At 45.1% G+C, this 19,337-nt stretch overlaps 2 long non-coding RNA genes across 6 annotated transcripts in view; one reads left to right on the top strand and one right to left on the bottom strand.

Moving 5' to 3' along the window:
* Nucleotides 1-1,970: 1,970 nt before the first annotated feature.
* Nucleotides 1,971-13,373, top strand: LOC118352913 (uncharacterized). Of its 4 annotated transcripts, XR_007407310.1 has the most exons (4): nucleotides 1,971-3,052; nucleotides 4,088-5,435; nucleotides 10,792-10,975; nucleotides 11,061-13,373. It is a non-coding gene; the product is annotated as an uncharacterized LOC118352913 (long non-coding RNA). The 4 variants fall into 4 exon arrangements; XR_007407308.1 differs by having other exon boundaries at nucleotides 4,088-10,975; XR_007407309.1 differs by having other exon boundaries at nucleotides 4,088-10,975; nucleotides 11,869-13,373.
* The window catches only part of LOC112675857 (uncharacterized), a 67,105-nt gene continuing 55,138 nt past the window's right edge, over nucleotides 7,371-19,337 (bottom strand). For both annotated transcript variants that reach the window (XR_007407311.1, XR_003146119.3), the window contains 4 exons: nucleotides 10,288-10,447; nucleotides 10,077-10,130; nucleotides 9,253-9,360; nucleotides 7,371-7,507 (listed from right to left, as the gene is read on the bottom strand). This is a non-coding gene — a long non-coding RNA (uncharacterized LOC112675857). The remainder of the gene's footprint in view (nucleotides 7,508-9,252; nucleotides 9,361-10,076; nucleotides 10,131-10,287; nucleotides 10,448-19,337) is intronic.

Genomic DNA, 19,337 nt, shown 5'->3' on the forward strand with positions numbered 1-19,337 from the left:
CTGTTTCTCCCTCTGCCTGTGTCTCTGCCTCTCTCTCTCCTTCTCCCTCTCATGAATAAATAAAATCTTAAAAAAAAAAAAAAACTATTACAAAGCTACAGCAATCAAAACAATTTGGTATTTATATAAAGAGAGACAGATCAATCACTGAAACAGAATAGGATTCAGAGATAAACCTACAGATATACGGACAACTAATTTTTTACCAGGGCTCAAAGGCAATGTGGTAGAGAAATAATAGTCTTTTCAGTAAGTCACAGTGAGATACCACTTCACACCTATCAGGATGGCTACTATCAAAACGAAACAAAACAAAAACCCAGAAAATAATAAGTGTTGGTGAGGATATGGAGAAAATGGAACCTTTGTGCACTATTTGTGGTAGTTGCTATGGAAAACAGTATGACATTTCCTCAAAAAATTAAAAATAGAACTATCATATGATTCAGCAATTCCATTTGTAGATCTATACCCAAAAGAATTGAAAGCAGGATCTCGAGGAGTTATTTGTACACCCATGTTCACAGCAGCATTATTCACAATAGCCAAGAGACAGAAGTAATCCAAGGGTCCACTGACAGATGAATGAATAAACAAAATGTGGCATTTACACGGAATATTATTCAGTCTTAAAAAAAGAAGGAAATGCTGACACATGCTACAACATGGGTGACTCTTGAGGACATTACGGTAAGTGAAATAAGCCAGTCACAAAGAGAAAATGTTATAGAATGCCACTCATATAAGGTACCCAGAATAGTCAACAGTGGGTTGCGGAAGAGAATAAGATTCCATTGTTGACATCTGAGTTTGAGATGCCTGCAAGGTTCAAGTGTGGAAGTTGGATTAGCAGTTGCAAATATAGATCCAAAGCTAGGAAGAGTCTTTCAAGCTAGACTACATCAAAGTATGGATTTTTAAAATAATAGGCATGACCGAAAAAACTGGGGTAGGGGGTGGGGAGAGGTAATTGTTTTGAGAAGAGACCTGAGCCCTGAGGGATTCCTGGTAGGTTGAAGTCAAGAAGACAAAAGGTTGGCATTACCGTCCCACTTCATAAATGAGGAAGAGCAGGTTTTGGCAGGGTAGGCAACTTGCCCCCAATCCTGCAAGTCAGAATGGGGCATGGCCAGGATTTGGACCTGTTCCATAGCCCCTCTCCTCCTCCCACTCAAAAACAAAGAAACCACTCAAGCAGGAGTGGGCACCTTGCCAGTAGTCCCCCTCACCAGTGGGAGGCCTAGTTTTCTCACCTGCAAACTGGGGAAAATGTGACTTCTCTTTCCTGGTGCACCGGCCTGTGGCGAGGACCAGGTGAATCCCAGATACGGACAACTGTTGGAGGTGAAATCTTGCTTGGTGGGGCTCCAGTCTCTGAGCAAGGGGAGACCCTTCACCCAGTTGGCCTGCGATAATCTTTTATTTTTTTTAAGATTTATTTATTTATTCATTCATTCATGAGAGAGGCAGAGACATAGGCAGAGGGAGAAGCAGGTTCTCCATGGGGAGCCTAATGTGGGACTCGATCCCTGGACCCCGGGATCACACCCTGAGCTGAAGGCAGACTCTCAACCACTGAGCTACTCCCCCGGCACTCCTGGCCTGTGATAATCTTAAAAGCAGAGGTCATCATCTTCCCACGAATCGGCTGAGGTCATCAGTTCGAGCTCAAACTCACTTCCTCATGTTTACCTTTTTCTCTGGGAGCCATCAGACCCAGCCCAGTTCCCAGTCTCTGCCAGGCCTGTTCTCTGCCAAGCTGGGGCCCCCTCTCTGCAGGCTGGCCCTGACCTCATGCCCAGTGCAGGATATTGAACCCTTATCCTGCTCCAACCCTCTGGGACAAGAAACTGCCTTGTTCTTGGCACCTCCCCACTCGGTACCAGGACTGGAATCTGGGGAGAGGCCGGAGATTGCAAGCTGCCCAGCTGGGACTTTTGAGCATCCCCCGAGCCTGAGAACTGTGAGTCACTGCCCCTGCCCACTGCCTGCTTTGTGGCCTCAGGCTCACTGCCTGCTCGGACCACACCTTTGCCTTAGAATCACAAACCTACTGGGTTCTGTGTGCCGCTCACCAGCAGCCTCCAGACATCCTTTCAGCAGCCTCGGTGGGGCCCCCACCCTTTACCCAGCACCCTTATCCACCAGTGCCTGGACCCCTCCATTGTTCCTGCACCCTTTACCCCCAAATGTACATGCTTCCTGAGATCAACTTTCTTCTCTGGATTTACTGTCCTCTGATCATCTTATCTACTCCTAGGGTTTCAACTAGCACCCTCAAGTGGAAGAGGTCTAAGAATATAAAGGTCATTTTCTTTTTCTTTTTTTGAAGATTTTATTTATTTATTCATGAGAGACACACAGAGAGAGGCAGAGACATAGAGGGAGAAGCAGGCTCCCTGTGGGGAGCCTGATGCGGGACTGGATCCCAGGACCCCGGGATCATGACCTGAGCCAAAGGCAAAGGCTCAACCACTGAGCCACCCAGGTGTCCCATAAAGGTCATTCTCAAGTTAGAATGACCAGGGCCCGAGGTTGATTGGTAGAGGAAGAAGAAAAAGAGTGAAAGTCAAGAGGAAGGCTGAGTCCCATGAAGGATGGCCCATCACCACAGCCGTGGAGGGAAAGACCCAGGCCGCCGTGGGCTCTGAATCCTCTGGCCTGGCATAGTGCCCGCCACAGATGGGTGCAGAGTCTCTGCTGGATGGATGAATGAATGAACGAGTGAAGGTACAGATGAGTTCTTCTCTCTCCGGATCCTAGTGCATTTTCTGGAGCCACCGTCCCTCCTGATACACAAGGCCAAGGGAGGAAGTGACTAAGCCAGCCAAGTTCAGAGAGGAAACATTAGCCCCTGTGACATCTGCCCGGGAACGGGAGACTAAGAGAGGACAGGATGGGCACCCAGAATCCGAAGCAGCACCCCAACTCTTGCTGGCTCTTACAAAAGCTTGGGTCCCACAGGCTTAGCCACACCACTGCCGGCGCGGCGGGGTGTTGAATAAGCCCTGACTGTTTTTATCTCGTTTAACCCTCCCGAAGACCTTCTGAGGTAGGTACTATTATTTTCTCCAATTTACAGATGTGACTACAGAGGCAGGAGGTCAGGCAACCTGACCAGGATCCCATAGCTTATAAAAATAACCGAGCTGGGATGTTTTTTTTTTTTTTTCTTTTTCCTGCAATGGTGCTGTTTCATCTTTAAAATACCAGCAATTTGCCCACATGCTCAGCTCTGCTACAATGTGTTATTTTCAGATCTAGCAATGAACTACAGAATGGTAGAAATGGAAGAGCCTTTGAGATGAATTAGTCCAGGCCAGAGTCGGGGGGAGAAGGGGGAGGAAGGCTGAGCATACAGGCTGCAGATCCTCCCCTCCCTCTTCTTTCTGCTCCTAAAATAAAACAGGACAAAAGACTGGAAAGTTACTGGATTAGAGACTTCAGCCTCTCCCTCCCAACTCCCTGGGATTTTATGATTCCAGATAGCAAGGAGGCCCTACAGCCTGGAGCAAGGACAGGCTAAGATCTGTCCGCTGGTGGATTCAGTGATTTTGGAAGGGCTGCAGGGCAGGGGAGCCCAGGTTCCTCCCCAGCGGAGGGCCTCCTCCTAGAGCCCTTCCAGGGTGCAGGGAGGCTGCAGGCGGCCAATGCGGCCCGAGGCCTTCCCAGGCTCACCGCCCAGGGAAGACAGCCCTGTCCTTCACAAGCCTTCACCTCCCCTCTGCGTCCCTAATTGGCATCTTCTGGTGACTTCATTTTTCACTCTTGGCTAAAATGGGCCTCCGATGATTTATTCTATCCTGGGTGTTGACAAGCTCAAGAAGTTGTGTGGGGCCCACTGCCAGGCACTGGTGGTGACAAAGCATGACTCACCACTCCCAGGTCAGTTGTGGGGGGTAGGAGGCAGCAGAACCAGCCGGCAGTGCTCCCCACTGCAGCGCCGGGCCTCCTGCCCTCTTGGGAGGCAGCTCGGCTCCTGGATTAGGAAACAGACACCCCAGAACCGGGTGAGGGAGACAGGACAGGCAGCCCACAGGTCTATCACATCTCAAGGCTGCTTCTCTGTTTTGTCTCCCACCCCCAGTGCCAAATGCTGAACTGCCTTTCTGAGAGAGCTCTAAAAGGGAAATACAAGCCAGCCCTCCTCGAATCCCCTCCATCACGTGTGCACAGAACAGGAGCGGTGGGGAGGGGGGAGCAGAAGAAAGCCTCAGAGATCACTTAACTCCATCTTTTTCCTGTTGCGAGAATTTGAGGCCCAGAGAGGTCAAGCCATTTGACCAAGGTCACAGAGTGAGTTAGAGGTGAAGCTGGGACTAGAACCTGGGTGTCTGTTGCAGACTTGCACTCTCTTGCCAACTAAGATACTGTGAGAATTTCACTCGCACCTCTGGGAGAGAAGAAGCAGACTCTCCCCCAGGAGCAGGTGCAAGAAGCACTACGCCCGCCCAAGGTGAGATGCGTTGGCTAGACTTCGGCTTTGCCCTCTGTTCCTCTCAGATGGGGCTCTGTGCTTTCTTGGCTTGTGGGGCACCCCAGAGTCGTTGGGGCTCCAGTCTGAGCGTCCGACTCTCCCAGGAATGATGCTTCTCTCACAGGAATGTACCAACAGCAGGTGTTCCGCAGACTCTTCCTTGGCTTAGCCAAGAGCAAGTTGCCCTTCTAAGAGCCTGTTGCATCTGGCTGCTAGATGACCTTCTTTCTCATTTTCTCTCTACTGACCTTCTGGGTAAACAGTTCGGGGAGACTTAAATTCATGGAACCAGTAAATGAAAAGGGGCCACCAAGTTCCCCTGGTCTGTACTTACTCCACTCAATCCAGGGACCCCCTCTATGACACCCCAGGTGGACACCACCCTCAGCTCGAACCCATTCTCAGGACGAACCATTCCTCCTGCCTCACTCCCAGCCCCCCTGCTGCTGGACCCAAGCGATAGAGGAGTCAGTCACCCTGTGATGACCCTTTATGCTGAAACAGACAGACCAAGTGTTTACCCTTCTCTGGACTACAGCCTGTGTTTTCGATCATGAACAAGGAACAAGCCCAAACAGACATGACCATTCTTGATCGGCCAAAGACTGAGTGTCCATTTGGCCAAAGACTGAGTGTGGGCTAGATCGGGCTCTCGCTCAATTTACTTTTCCTATCTGATTTCCGTGAATAAAAGAAAGAGAGAGAGAGAAAGAAAGAAAGAAAGAAAGAAAGAAAGAAAGAAAGAAAGAAAGAAAAGAAAAGAAAAGAAAAGAAAAGAAAAGAAAAGAAAAGAAAAGAAAAGAAAAGAAAAGAAAAGAAAAGAAGAAAAAGAAAGCTTGTCTACCTGCTCTAGAGAAATTGAGCAAGAAAAAAAGATAAGTGCCCAGCCTGTTCTTTTGCTTCTTGCTAGCAATCCTGGTGAGAATTCTGACTGAGGAGGAAATTGGGCCCACCCAAGGTGAGATGCAGGGGCATATGTGCTCGGCCATTAACCTCTTTCTTCCTCTTCCCCTTGCCATTGAAGACAACTAGCATATTCAAGAAAAGTATTATTGTTGTTCTTTTTTTTTTTTAATTTTTTATTTATTTATGATAGTCACAGAGAGAGAGAGAGAGAGAGAGAGAGGCAGAGAGAGAAGCAGGCTCCATGCACCGGGAGCCCGACGTGGGATTTGATCCTGGGTCTCCAGGATCGCGCCCTGGGCCAAAGGCAGGCGCTAAACCGCTGCACCACCCAGGGATCCCTATTATTGTTGTTCTAAATTCCGTTTTTTCTTTCATTTTGGAAACCACATATGAGTTTCATGCAGTCGGAAAAAAAAATCAATTACTATATGCCAGGCAGGATTCCAGGGGCTATATTAGTGAGTGAAACAAAGCTCCTGACCCCAGGAAGCTTACTATTCCACAAGACAAAACAGAAATAAAGTAATAGTGAAACATGATAACACAATAAACATTATAACAGGAGCTGCCATGTGCTACAAAGGAAAACAAAGCGACATAAGGGGTGAGAGGTCATGCTGCTGTTATTTTGGGTCCAAGGCCAGGGCCAGCCTGGGAGGTGACATTGGAGCAGAGGCTGGGGGAGCTAGAATAAGGGACCCCTCCTTGGGCCTATGTGGGGGAGGCGTTCCAAGATGAAAGAACTGTGAAAACCACAGGCAACCCCTGATCAGTGTGCAACCAGGGTCAATTAGAATGACTTTCAACGAACGTTTCATAGATGGAAATAATTTTCAAGGCACATTTTGCCAATAGCTTTAAAGTTCCACGTGACATTACCTGCATTTAGAAGCCATTAGCACTCACAACCTGATTTCCAGTGGGAGGTTGGGGGGGACCAGCCATCTGTGAATGAGGCGATCAAACACTCTTCTCTCTCTCGGGAAAGCTCCCTCACATACCATCTTTTTAAATAATCACCACAACCCCACAAGGTGGGGGTTAAAGTTCACGACAGTGTCACAGGCGGGAAAACCGAGGCTGTGAGCAGTGACTCTGGTCCTGACCCAGGCCACCGGTATGCAGAAGTGCTCCATTTCTAAAGGACATTGTCCTGTTTCATTGAAACGTTCAAAAACATCTGGGCTTGGGAATTTAACTTCCATTCAGCACAATAACGGATATGGGAGACCAATACCTCTGTGGCAGTGTGGCCTGCACCACTGGGCTCTCCTTCCAGAGGACTTGCCAAGGGGAGCGGCCTTCCTGACGGCCCCAGTCAGTGCCTGTGGACGTGGAAGCGTCAGGGCCACCCTTCCGCCCGTCTCCCAGCCCGTGGTGGGGCATGGCGGGGGGACTCCAGGGCAGGCCCATCCTGCTGGAGGCCTGCTGCTTCCAACAGGAAATATTGAGCTCTGGGACTGCTGCTGGCCTGCCTGAGAGCCTAACGGAAAATACCGCAGACCCAGAACCTCCCCAACTCTTCCTTCCCTTCTTCCTCTCATGGTGCCAGACCGGCCTGAGGGGCTGAAGGCTCTCCCCGCCATCTCCTGAGCACCCTCCACCCTCCCTCACAGACAGCTCTCCCAGCAAACCTACTGCATGTCCCAGCTCATCACTTGGCATCTGCATCCCAGAGGATCCACACAGACATTTCTAATCTCAATAGTTTTGTTTTACTTCTTTATAGAAGGATTATGTTATTCATTATATCTTTGTCTTTCTGGAATTGAAAACACAGAAGAGAAAAGAAGAAAAAGTATTTTGTCATCTGCCAGTGTCAGACTTTTGGCCTCATTAATGGTCCATTTTAACAAAAATATAAAGGGAAATTCTGGGATTTTACTGGTGTTAACTGAGGTGAGGTTTTGGCCTGAGTTCCGCCAACAGCCTTTTATCTTAGCGGCTTCCGATCTGCTTTCACAGGTCCTGTCTAAGAGGAACACTTCACTGCTTTGTGTCCAGGCTGTGAACTCCAGCTTAGAGCTAGTCAGAGCTGTCAATGCATATTCCAGAGTATTGAAGTGGGTACAGGAGGTCGCTGGGGTGCTCCAGGCAGACATGGGGGTCTGAACCAGTTCTGTCCTAGAGAAATAAAACGTGAGTCATGTGTGTAATTTAAAATTTTCAAAAATAAATAAATAAATAAATAAAAATAAATTAAATTAAATTAAAATTTTCTAGAAGCCACATTTGAAAAGGAAAAGGAAACAAGTAAAATTATTCTTAATAGTATGTTTTATTTAACCCAAATACATCTAAATTATCATTATATGTAATCCTATTTAAACATTATTGATGAGATAATTTACATTTTTGTCACAAAGTATTTATTAAAAAAAAATTTTTTTTTCAAGTGGGCTCCACACCTTATTTGGAGCTCAATACAGGGCTTGAACTCACGACCCCTCACACTAAGTCCTTAGATGAGGCACAATTCAAGTGCTCACTAAACACATATGGCTAGTGGCTCCTATGCTGGACAATGTAGATCCAGGCACTTTCAAGTCTGAGGAATAATATTTAAATATGAAGCAGTTAGAAGATACCTGGGTGGCTCAGTCAGTTAAGTAACTGTCTTCAGTTCAGGTCATGATCTCAGGGTCCTGGGATCCAGTTCCGAATCAGGCTCTCTGCTCAGTGGGGAGTCTGCTTCTCCCTCTGCCCCTCCCTCCTCTCCCACTCCCCCTTGTGCTCTCTGCTCTCTCTCTCTCAAACAAGTAAATAAAACCTTTAAAAAAATATGGAGCAGGGGATCCCTGGGTAGCTCAGCGGTTTGGCGCCTGCCTTTGGCCCCGGGCACGATCCTGGAGTCCCGGAATCAAGTCCCACGTTGGGCTCCCGGCATGGAGCCTGCTTCTCCCTCCTCCTGTGTCTCTGCCTCTCTCTCTATCTCTCTCTATGTCTATCATAAATAAATCTTTAAAAAAAATATGGAGCAGCTGATAAGCTATTTTTTCTTAGCATTCCTCTAAGCTCCTCACCCCATTGAGAAACTTTGAAATCATCACCCAAGGGGATTTTTATTCAAAACTTTTGTTTGCTTTTTTTTTTTTGCTAGGAAATAGAAAATATTCACTTTGAAATAAAATATAAAATAAGAGGGATTGAGTTCTTAGGCATGTATAAGATACCACCAGCTCCCACAATTATTTTAAATAAATCTTTATAGCTGGAGAATCCAGGGTATAAACCTAAGAGGCTATTTCCTTCTCCCAAACATGGCTGAGCCTAGCAGCCCATTACAGGACTCATTTCTTTGGCCCCATCCCCTAAGTAGCCCTCTCCTGCCCACCCTCGGCAACATACACCCCCAGCAGAGAACACCAATCATGTCCTTTACTACTATAAGAAAACATTTATACTCTAATTTTTAAAAACCGGAATCATACATTTAAAAGCTACTCCACACAAGGCAAGTATTCACCTAGGCATTTACTCACTTTTCAACTTTATACTTTTCTCCCCATTTTGCAATTCCAGAAAGCTAAGTAACTTGCCCAACGCCACATCACTCACTCATCATTCTACAACCCTTTAAAAGTTGGCATTGGGAGACCACATCCTGAACCAATTTACAATATTGATGGCATTGTAAATTGGTTTAATCTTTTCTGAGATTATCTTGAAAATGTCTAACAAGTTATAAAATGGCCCATGCTCTTTTATACAATGATATTGGGATTTATTCTAAGGTAATAAATAAAATATATATGGACACACTCACATATCAGCTTGTGCAAAGATATTTATGACAGAAAACTTATGGTCATTAAAAAATTGTTAAATATCTCAATTTTTCATTTATTTAGCAAACATTTATTGAGTACCTTCCATGAGTCAAGCACAGGTCTAATACCAAGGATTCAGCAATGGAGAAAAAAGCAAAAGGACACAATGATTCCTATTTTCATGGAGAAGTTTCATAAACAAAGATCCTAGGGGTACAAAAGAAGGATGAATAATAAGGGCAACATACATAATTTGAAGTTGTCAGTAGTCACATTAAAAAGAAACAAGAGAAATTATTCTTAGTAATATACCTTAAGTCAATATATCCAAAATATTATTCTAACATATCAGCACAAGAAACTAAGATATTTTGCATTCTTTTTTTTACAGTCTTCAAAATCCAGTGCACATTTTACACCTATAGCACATTTCAACCTGAATGCCAAATTTTCATTTTGCCATTTTGTCTTTGATTATTAACCACTTGGCAACTATTCCTTTTGTTTCAAGAAAAAAATTTGGACTTACTAGTATAGTAAATCTTTGTAAAATTTTTCCACAATTCAAATAATGAATATTGGCAACCAGCATTAAATCCATTGTCTTCTATTTTTTCAACAGTTCTGTAAACCGGAGATGATTCACAGCATTTCCACATAGATACTGAACAATCTCAACAATTTCATCCATGACACCTTTCTGAATGTCTCCTTCAGAAAACTAAGTTCAAATATTGTCAGCATGTATCACACACAGTGGAATGAAGCAATAAGAAAAACATCCATCTCTCATTTCAAAATTCCAATAAACCTGGATATTTAAAGTGATATAGCTGGATCAGAGTACATCATGAAAGAAACGAATTTCTTCACATATAGCTAAAATTTTTCGATAAATATAAAAGATTCAAAAATATTCATACCTTGAATTCAATTTTTAGACCACACGTTGATATTTCTTCATAAATGTGGGAGTCCTTTGAGGAAAAAAAAAATCTAAATGTTACTGTTCTAGTCATAATACTAGCTTCTGTATCTCCATGTGATTCTTTGTCTTAAATTTAAATGTTCATCTATACTTATTTTTTAACTAGAAAAATAATTATATCACAATTAAAATAAATGTAGGGGTACCTTGGTGGCTCAGTCGGTTAGGCATCAGACTCTTGACTTCAGCTCCGGTCATGATCTCAGGGTCAGGGGATCGAGCCCCATGTTGTGCTCCCCGCTCAGCAGAGAGCTGCTTGAGATTTTCTCTCTCCCTCTCTCTTTGCCCCTCCCCCAATAAAGAAATCTAAAAAAAAAAATGCAATAACATTAGAGATTTTAATAAGTGTTATTATTAATTATAATTTACATAGGTATCACTATAACTGCACAAAATATTCAGAAAAACACAAAACAATTTACACCAGATAGAAAACCATCATTCAAACTGGATCAATCACCTGGCACCAACTAGATGGGTGAAGTATGTATGGGTAGACTACAGTAAGCTCTTACCTGATGGAATTAAATGTCCTACTGTAACAGTGATGTTTAACAGAAAAATATACTGCTGAAGCTTTTAAATTAAAGTAGATTAATTTAAAGTAGAGTAATAATTCCATTCTTCATTCACCCCATCTATGTTTTCAGGGCCAGGTAGCAACAGGTGACTGGTATGGGACAGTGAGAAACCCTAGTGGGAGACAAGGAGAGGGTCCAGATCACTGGACTTCTTCTGAGCTGCCTTGTGTTGCCTTGAATTTCCATGAGTCTGGAGCAGTAGAGAAAGCACTGGGGGTAGGACTTCTGGATGCTCCCCTTCACTTCAACCAAGGTGACTCCACTACCATCTGCTTTACTTACTGAATCTTCACATTAAGATTTGGTTGGAAAAAGGTGTTCCTGTGTTTTTGTTTAAGGCTTTGAAACCATTGCTCCTCGACTTTCTTGCTTGTCAATCTGGTGAATCTAGCATTGGCATCTCCTGAGAACTGGTGGGAAATGCATGTTCTCAGGCCCCACTCCAGGTGATTGATGTGCACACTGCAGTGTAAGAAACTGGGTTTTTCAGCTCCATAATCTCCTTCCCTTATGAATATCCTCTCTCATTTTCTCTCTCTCTCTCTCTCTCTCTCTCACACACACACACACACACACACACACACTGTGTTTTAAAGAGGAGTTAACCCATCATGAAATCATAGCCAAACTGTAGCATTTTAGAAACAATCACACATCAGAGAATGTAGCTCTAACATCTCCTTCCTGCCTCAGTGACCTGTGTGGAGCTCCTGGATCCTGAGTGATTGTCCCCAGCATTTCCGTCCCACTCTGCTATTGTTTATCCCTGACAAAGCCCCCCCCGGGGGGGGGGGGCATTGTTATCATAGCAGACACTTCACTGACATGGTGGAGGAGGTATGCTTAGTAGCGAACAGAATGAACCCTGGAGCCAAACTGAGTGGATTTAAATCCCTGAGTGGATTTAAACCTACCACTCTACAGCGCTGAGACCTTGGGAAAGTTTCCTTGGGTGATGATGATGTGTCGATGTAGGTTTGTCAGTTGTAACAAACATACCGCTCTGGTGGGGGATGTTGATAGTAGGGGGGGCTATGCACTGGGCGGGGAGAGTCTGGAGTACATAAGGAATATCTGTACCTTCTCCTTCTTTTTGCTGTGAACCTAAATCTGCTCTTTAAAAAAAATGTCGTTTTTTTTTTAAAGCCCTTCAAGTAGTCATTTTGTGGTGGACTCTGTGATATGCCCCTAGGTGAGAACAGAAGCCAGAATTGATGTCCACTCCCAATTTCTTGGTTGAAGTCATAAAGATAATGGCAAGAAGGACATTTATGCTGGACTGTCACTATCTGGAGGATGATGTTGGACAAGAAGAGGAGGACAAGAGTGACATTTTCTCCATCAGAGGAATGAGCTTCCCAACCATGGAGAGTCAAAATGGAAGAGCATGAATTATATACTCAACACAGATTCCCAGGACTGGGCTTTGTATGACCACCTAATGGATTTCCTTGTGGACCAAGGGGGTGGATGACACTTTTTTCAGATGAGTTCAGCATGGCCCTTGATCACCAAACTTTCTCAGAGACCTCGAAAGTTTTGTCAAGAGCCAATAGCATTTTGCCAGACAAAATGCTGAATACTTTGATTTTATGGCAGGCTTTGGTCAGTGAACAAAACCTACTTTGAAGCCAGATACATGTGCTTCAAAATGGTTTTCATCCTCATATCATAAAAAATGATTCAAATTGATTTCTGTTGCCTTCTTATTTATAATTCCTTTGTTTCTTCTCTACAAATCCATTATTTCTAGGTTTTTGTATAACATCATGATGGAGAATAAAACTGGTTTATCTCCCCCACGCCCACAAAAAGGAAGGAATGAAGGACTTCTTCCCTCAGCTGCTAGGAGTAGCTTGGAGGCCAGCTCTCAGCGGGCAGCAGCTCAGGAACTGCCTCAGCTGAATGAAGAGTCATGTCCCCAAGGTCATGGTCGCATTCCTGATTGATACAGAGATATATATATCTAGCTCTCTTGTCTCTTCTCTGGATAGTTCTGAAGGGTCATCCATCTTTAGAACTGCCCTCAGGGCCACGGTCGCAGCTTCTCTTGAGACTCCATCACAGTTGGGCTTCCCCCTCTGCCGAATCTGCTCCCTTCCCAAGGACATCCCTGGTAAACTTCTCATGTACCGACCTTTCTGAGTCTGATTCCCAGGGAACCCAGAAATGAGCTGTCCATTTTGAAAGAAAGGAAGTCACACACAATATTCATTCAGAGTTTCTAACTTAGAGAATTCATGACATAGAGTTCTTTTGATTTGAGCTAGTTCCCCTATTTGACACCTCCCACAGACAAAGAACCCACCCATTTATACCTCTTTGTTTATAGAGAGGTGCGTATATTTATGAGAAGATAATTATACCTTCCCAGGGCCAGGGTTGCTCATCATTGCTATAAAAGAAAGTTGAAAGAAGCAGATAATTCACCAAAACTCTCTTTACTTTTTTGTCATTCAGTGAAAACTGATAATCACTTTGTTCTTTTAATTGGCACTGCCCCAACCAGTGAGGTTGAGAATGTTTGCAGGTGTTTATTAGCCAGGTAAATTCTTCTCCTGTGACTTGTCTATTCATAGATAATTTGCCTATTTTTCTTTTTGTTTTTCCTGTCTTTTTTCATAATAACTGGTAATAAATTGTTGGACATATGTTTCTGTCTTTAATGGCTTTCTTTAATGGTGACCTTCATCACTTTTTTAAGACAACACTTTACGTGTTGGTTTTGGGAGGATAATTTTCATTTTGGTTTTTAAAATCCATCTATACAAAAGCATATAATGAAGAAAATAACTATCTTAGTCCAAAACAAAATACCATAGGAGGATGGGTGGCTTATAAACCATGGAACGTGTTTCTCACAGTTTTAAAGCCTGGGAAGTCCAAGACCAAGGAACCCACAGAATTGGTGTTTGATGATGGCCTGCTGTTCCTCATTCCTAGATGACTATCTTTTTGCTGTGTCCTCACATGGCCAAAGAGACAAGGGATCTTTCTGGGGTCTCTTTCATAATGGCACTAATCCCCTTCATAAGAGCTTCACTCTTATGAACTAAGTACCTCCCCAAAGCCCCATATCCAAATACCATCACACTGGGGATTAGGTTCCAACACATGAAATTGGTGGGGGTGGGGTGCAGACATTCAGCCTATATGAGCAATAATGATTTAAAATTTTTCCACTTAGAGAAATTACTGCAAAATTCTTCATTTTTTCCTGTAACTATTCCCTGCCCAGTTTTCCAAATTGAGATAATGTGTTAAACTTCTACGTAGTTTTGAATTCTTGTTTTTTCATGTAATATTTAAGCATTTCCCCAGGCCATCAAAAGCCTTAATAAACATCATTTAAATGGATGTCTAAGGGGCACCTGGGTGGCTCAGCAGATGAGTGCCTGCCTTTGGCTCAGGTCATGATTCTGGGGTCCTGGGATCAAATCCTGCATCAGGCTTCCCACAGGGAGCCTGCTTCTCCCTCTGCCTGTGTCTCTGCCTCTCTCTCTGTGTCTCTCATAAATAAATAAATAAATAAATAAATAAATAAATAAATAAATAAAATCTTTAAAAATAAATAAACGGATGCCTAGTAGTTTATCAAATGGATAAAACCACCGTTTGGTATAATCCCTTCAGAAATGGTAGATGTGTGGATCATTTCCAATTTCTCTCCACAAGGAATACTGTGACGATCATATGCAGAACTGTTTGTATTTCTTTTTTCTTTTTTTTTTAAGATTTTATTTATTTATTCATGATAGACACAGAGAGAGAGGCAGAGACACAGGCAGAGGGAGAAGCAGGCTCCCAGCAAGGAGCCCGATGTGGGACTCAATCCCATGACTCGATCGTGACTCGATCACGCTCCAAGCCAAAAGCAGACGCTCAACCACTGAGCCACCCAGGCGTCCCTCTGTTTGTATTTCATATTATCTCTTTAAACACATTCTCTAGATTGGAAGGGAGTTAAAAGTAAAAGCATGTAAAGCCTCTTGTTATACATCTCAGTTCATTTTTGAGGAGTCATTTGCAAACCAATGTCTTACATTGGAAGAGAAATACTGCAGTGAAAATATCACATCCAGCTTTGGCCCAAGCACTGGAGGGAGGCCCCAGCCTCCAAACCACACTCCATCAAGCAAATATGTATTACACCTGCTGCTTATAGGCGACTATTTTAGGCACTAGTGGGATGCCAATAGGTTGAGCAGGATCCTGCCTCCTGTCAAAGAGCAAAGGGTCTGAGAGAAAAATAAGCAGTAGTTAATTAATCATAACACAAGAAAGGGTGAAACAGATCTTCTACAAAATGGTAAGTCAGCATGTGTGGGGTACAAGGTCAAACAATGCAGCCAGGAAGATAAGTTGTTACATTATGGTCTCATAAACACCCTAAAGGGCACCAGGACCTTCCCAGATTCAATACTGGAAGTACATGAATGCCCAGTTTAGGATTTGGAACATAGATTCAGTATTTTACATAATGGCACAGCTAACTATGTTTACAGCTTTGCTTTTATGATCCCCTAGTGGTCAACCCTATGGCTTTCTTGATACTGGGGGTCCCCGGCGTGCAGCCTCCACATTTTTCCTATAGAATTGCATCCTCCAGGAGCCCACTCTGCACCATGGGCTCAAAGACTGCAGCGTGTCTTCCAGGCAAAGACCACTTGTATTCTTCGATGATTCAGTCTATGTGCTGCTCAGCCCCGGGGAGGCTCCGGTGGGTGGAGAGAGACCCACTGGCTTCCAGCAGAGCGTGCTTCCTCCATTGCTCTGAAGCGGACAGTACCCCACACTCCACACCCCAAGCTGAATCACCTAAGGCAGTAATGGTGGATGGCTGTGGAGTCAGAGTTCTGAATCTGATCTTTGCTTTCCCCACTTAGTAGCCCTCCACCTGGGCAACCTACTTAAATCCCTCACCTTTCTTCCCTCAACCACAAAACAGAGCCAAGAGTGGTCATGAAAAGACAGAGAGAGAATGGATATGAAAGCACTTGAAAAGAGTAAACTGTCTTTGAAGTATCAGCACTTATTATGTTGTGGAAAATCTAAACAAAAGACTTTCTAGTCCCTCCTCTCTGAACAAATTGTGATGTCCATGGGGATAGGGAGCCAGGGACAGGAGTTCATTGATTTACTCTTTGTTAATTTTTAAAAAGCATGCCTTAAAGCAATGTAACAGAAGAGCTCCTTTACTGGCTTTGCTGTATCATGAGAGAGGCAGACTTTGGCTAGCTGAGAACACGTTCTTGTGTGGGTCTAGAGTTTGGGAAACTAGGAGGGGACTCTTGTAGAAGGCTAGGTGAGAAGGTTTCCTTAGGGTCTACAAGTCGATTCTAGGGTTATGAGTTGGTTCCCCACAACATGCAGACCCTGAGCCCTCGGGATTTGCCTTCCAATCCATCACGTACACAGGGAGCCCTTGGGAAGCAGACTCTAACACGATGAGGGAGATTTAGCCAGGCTCCTGGACAAGTGAAGCTCAAAGGATATCGTAGCGGCGATTTTCAGAGAAGCACCCCCACTTTGTGAGCTTATGAGGAAACTTGCAGAATTGCTATTGATCCCACTTTTGTTGGGTGGAGAACATATACAGCTTCTTTAAGAGCCTACCCACCAAGTGAAGGAAGCCATTACCCTGAGTGATGTAGTTAGACACACGAGGAGGCCAACTCAGAGGGGCTACGCCTTCTTTCAGAGACGCTCAGAGGAGAGACAGAAGTGACTAGACCGTACTCCCCAATACATATACCCACCTCCCTGCCAGCCAGCCATGTGACAGCACCGAAGAGCAGGATTGCGGCATCCCTCCCCACTCACACCCCACTTTCCATCCTTGCTGGCGCCCCGACATGGATTGACAGTCCCTGTATTGCGCTGACAAGGGGGTTGCTTCCTCTGCTGGCCACACTTCTGCTTTCCCTGCTTGCCTCCAAGGACCCTCCCCTGCTCCCAGCAACATCCCAAGACACCTGCTTCTCCAGAGGAAGGCCAGCCCCTCATACCTGATGTCTCCCACAGCCTCTCCCCAGCCTCTGGGCAGAGTCCCCCCGAGCTTTGCTCTCCACCAGGCTTCCATCTCATCTCACGTAAGCATCCTCTTTCTACCCTCTGCTCTGAGATCCCCATGCGTGCCAGGACTTGAAAGAGGGTCCAGGGAATTCCCAGGACACTCTAAATATAATTCAGCTCCTGCTCTGTGAATTCTCAGGCCCAGTCAGAAACATGTGGAGCCTTGCCTCAGCTCCCCACCCTGGAGAAGGGGTATTTTTAGAGGCATAGCAGAATGGGGAGGGTCAACCCAAGTGAAAAGACAGGTCTGCTGCATACAAACCTTGCTTAGAAGGAAGTAATAATCCTAAGAGGTAGCAGCTGTCATTTTCTGAGACACTTTCCTGTTTACATGTGTGCTCATAGCCATCATCTCCTTGACTCTTCAACATCGCTTGGTGAGGAAGATAAGCAGGTGTACTGGCTCTGCTCTACAGGCAAGGAATTGTAAAGCCAAGAGCAGATAAGTGAGCGGCTACAGCAGAACCCTGGACTTAGGGGTTGTTGATATTTGAGGTCTCTCCAGCTTCTGACAACTGAGAGAGGGCATGGGGGAGCAGGGAGGCCAGGTCTGCCCACCTGGTCTCCGGCTATGCAGCCAGTCACCCTGCCTCCACCAGCCAGGAGCAAGGAGCCGGGCCAGCCAGCCGAGGCAGGCCTGCAGTGGAGCATGCTGCCCGGAAGAACAAGGCGGGCGTGGCGTCCTGATGACAGCCTCGCATCAAAGCACGGCTGGGAGCCACGCAAGCTAAGCTGTGAGAGCAATAACCCTCCACCCTCACATGAAGCAGGAAAACCTCACTCCAAATCCTCCAGACTGGGCATCACATGCCACCACTGTTGATGCTACAACAGGACAAACTCAACCGCTCATCCTCCCATTGCATTCCCCACTGCATCTCCCTGGCACCCAAGTGTGTGCAGCTTGTTCTTCTCTCTTCCAACAAGTGGGCAGGACCTGGTCTTGAAAGCATTTCCGGCCAAGAGCAGACACAGCTCATGGGCCTGTGGCTACAAGGGGTCTGAGCAGGTGTGTCCGAGGAGAGGAACCGGCACCAGATCCCAGGGCTGGGCTGCCCTCTTCTGGGGGAGCTGGGGGGGCTCTTCAGCTCCCCACCCCCCCACTTCCCCCACCCTGGCAGACAGAGAAGGGGAAGCAGGGGCTCCGAGGCTCCTGCAGCCCCACGGGGGCATGAAGGAGACCGCCTTTATCCTACATGAGTCTGAACATGGGGATCCACTTTTCAGGGTCATTTTGCTGTTTTTTCTGCTCTTTCTGGCTCCAAAGCTCTGTACCTTCCCTTAAGAACTCAGTGCTCCTACCAGGAAGAAAAAGGTGGGCGCTCTTAAAGATTTACACAGGGTACTCATCAAAGAAGGACCCTGAGATGTTAAGGACAAATATTACAGTGCTTTCGCAAACATTGACTCATCTAAGCCTCAAAGAGCGCCAAGGCATAGATGGAAAAGCTAGTAGTAGTATGGGTATGAGTACTAGTGACGTGGGAAACAAAGCCAGAAGAAAAATTACTAAAAAAAATTTTTAAATGAAAAAAAAGAAAAAGAAAAAAAAAAAAGAAAAATCATTAAATTCCCTCATTACCTATAGCCCATTGACGAGTCCTTGAAACAGGCAGGGTGACAGGCTGCCTCCTCCTAGATGTTAATGCTTTGCTAAGGTCAAAAGGCAATCTTAGCCCGACCCTCCAGGATCCTGTAAGTCTACTTTAACATGTAAAAAGTCCTCTGGAAACTTCCTTTATCTCTACCCCGCCCCCAAGACACATGTTGGTAATCATCCCCCAAGCATTTGGCCCACCGATATAGATCTGAAGGGTCTCACCACAGGTTTTATTAGACAGTAAGAAATGACCTTTTCTCAGCAATAGCTAATCCCCTCAAGGTCCTGGAAACCTTACTTCCAAAATTCTTTAGAGACTTATGCTCTCCCTAACCCCTCCCAACTTGAAAGCATATAATGGGCCACTTCTCCTGAATTCCATGCACCTCTTTCTGCCCTCGGGTCCTGTCGCCGTGCATGCGCCGTGCTTTAATAAAACCACCTTTCTGCACCAAAAATGGCTCAAGAATTCTTTCTCAGCCATTGGCTTTGAATCCTAACATCTTTCCTAAATCAGTAGTATCTCTATGCATATTCCTGCTGCTACTGCTATTCACGTTAGCATTTGTATTTGTATTAGAATTTGGGTTTTTCCTTTTTTTAAAAAAAGATTTTATTTATTTATTCATAATAGACACAGAGAGAGAGCCAGAGACATAGGCAGAGGGAAAAGCAGGCTCCCTGAGGGGAACCCCATGAGGGACTCAATCCCAGGACTCCAGGGTCATGACCTGAGTCGAAGGCAGACAAAGGCAGACGCTCAACCGCTGAGCCACCCAGGTGGCCCTATATTAGAATTTGTATTCACATTCACATTAGTATTTGTATTCATGTTTATATTCATATTATCATTCATATTCCTAGTACCCATATTGGTATGTGTCAGTATTTTAGGAGGAAGAATGGTGGGTGCACAAACAGCTAGAAAGCCCAGGGCTGT

This window comes from Canis lupus, chromosome 30 (assembly GCF_003254725.2).
Source record: "Canis lupus dingo isolate Sandy chromosome 30, ASM325472v2, whole genome shotgun sequence".
Taxonomy (NCBI): Eukaryota; Metazoa; Chordata; class Mammalia; order Carnivora; family Canidae; genus Canis; species Canis lupus.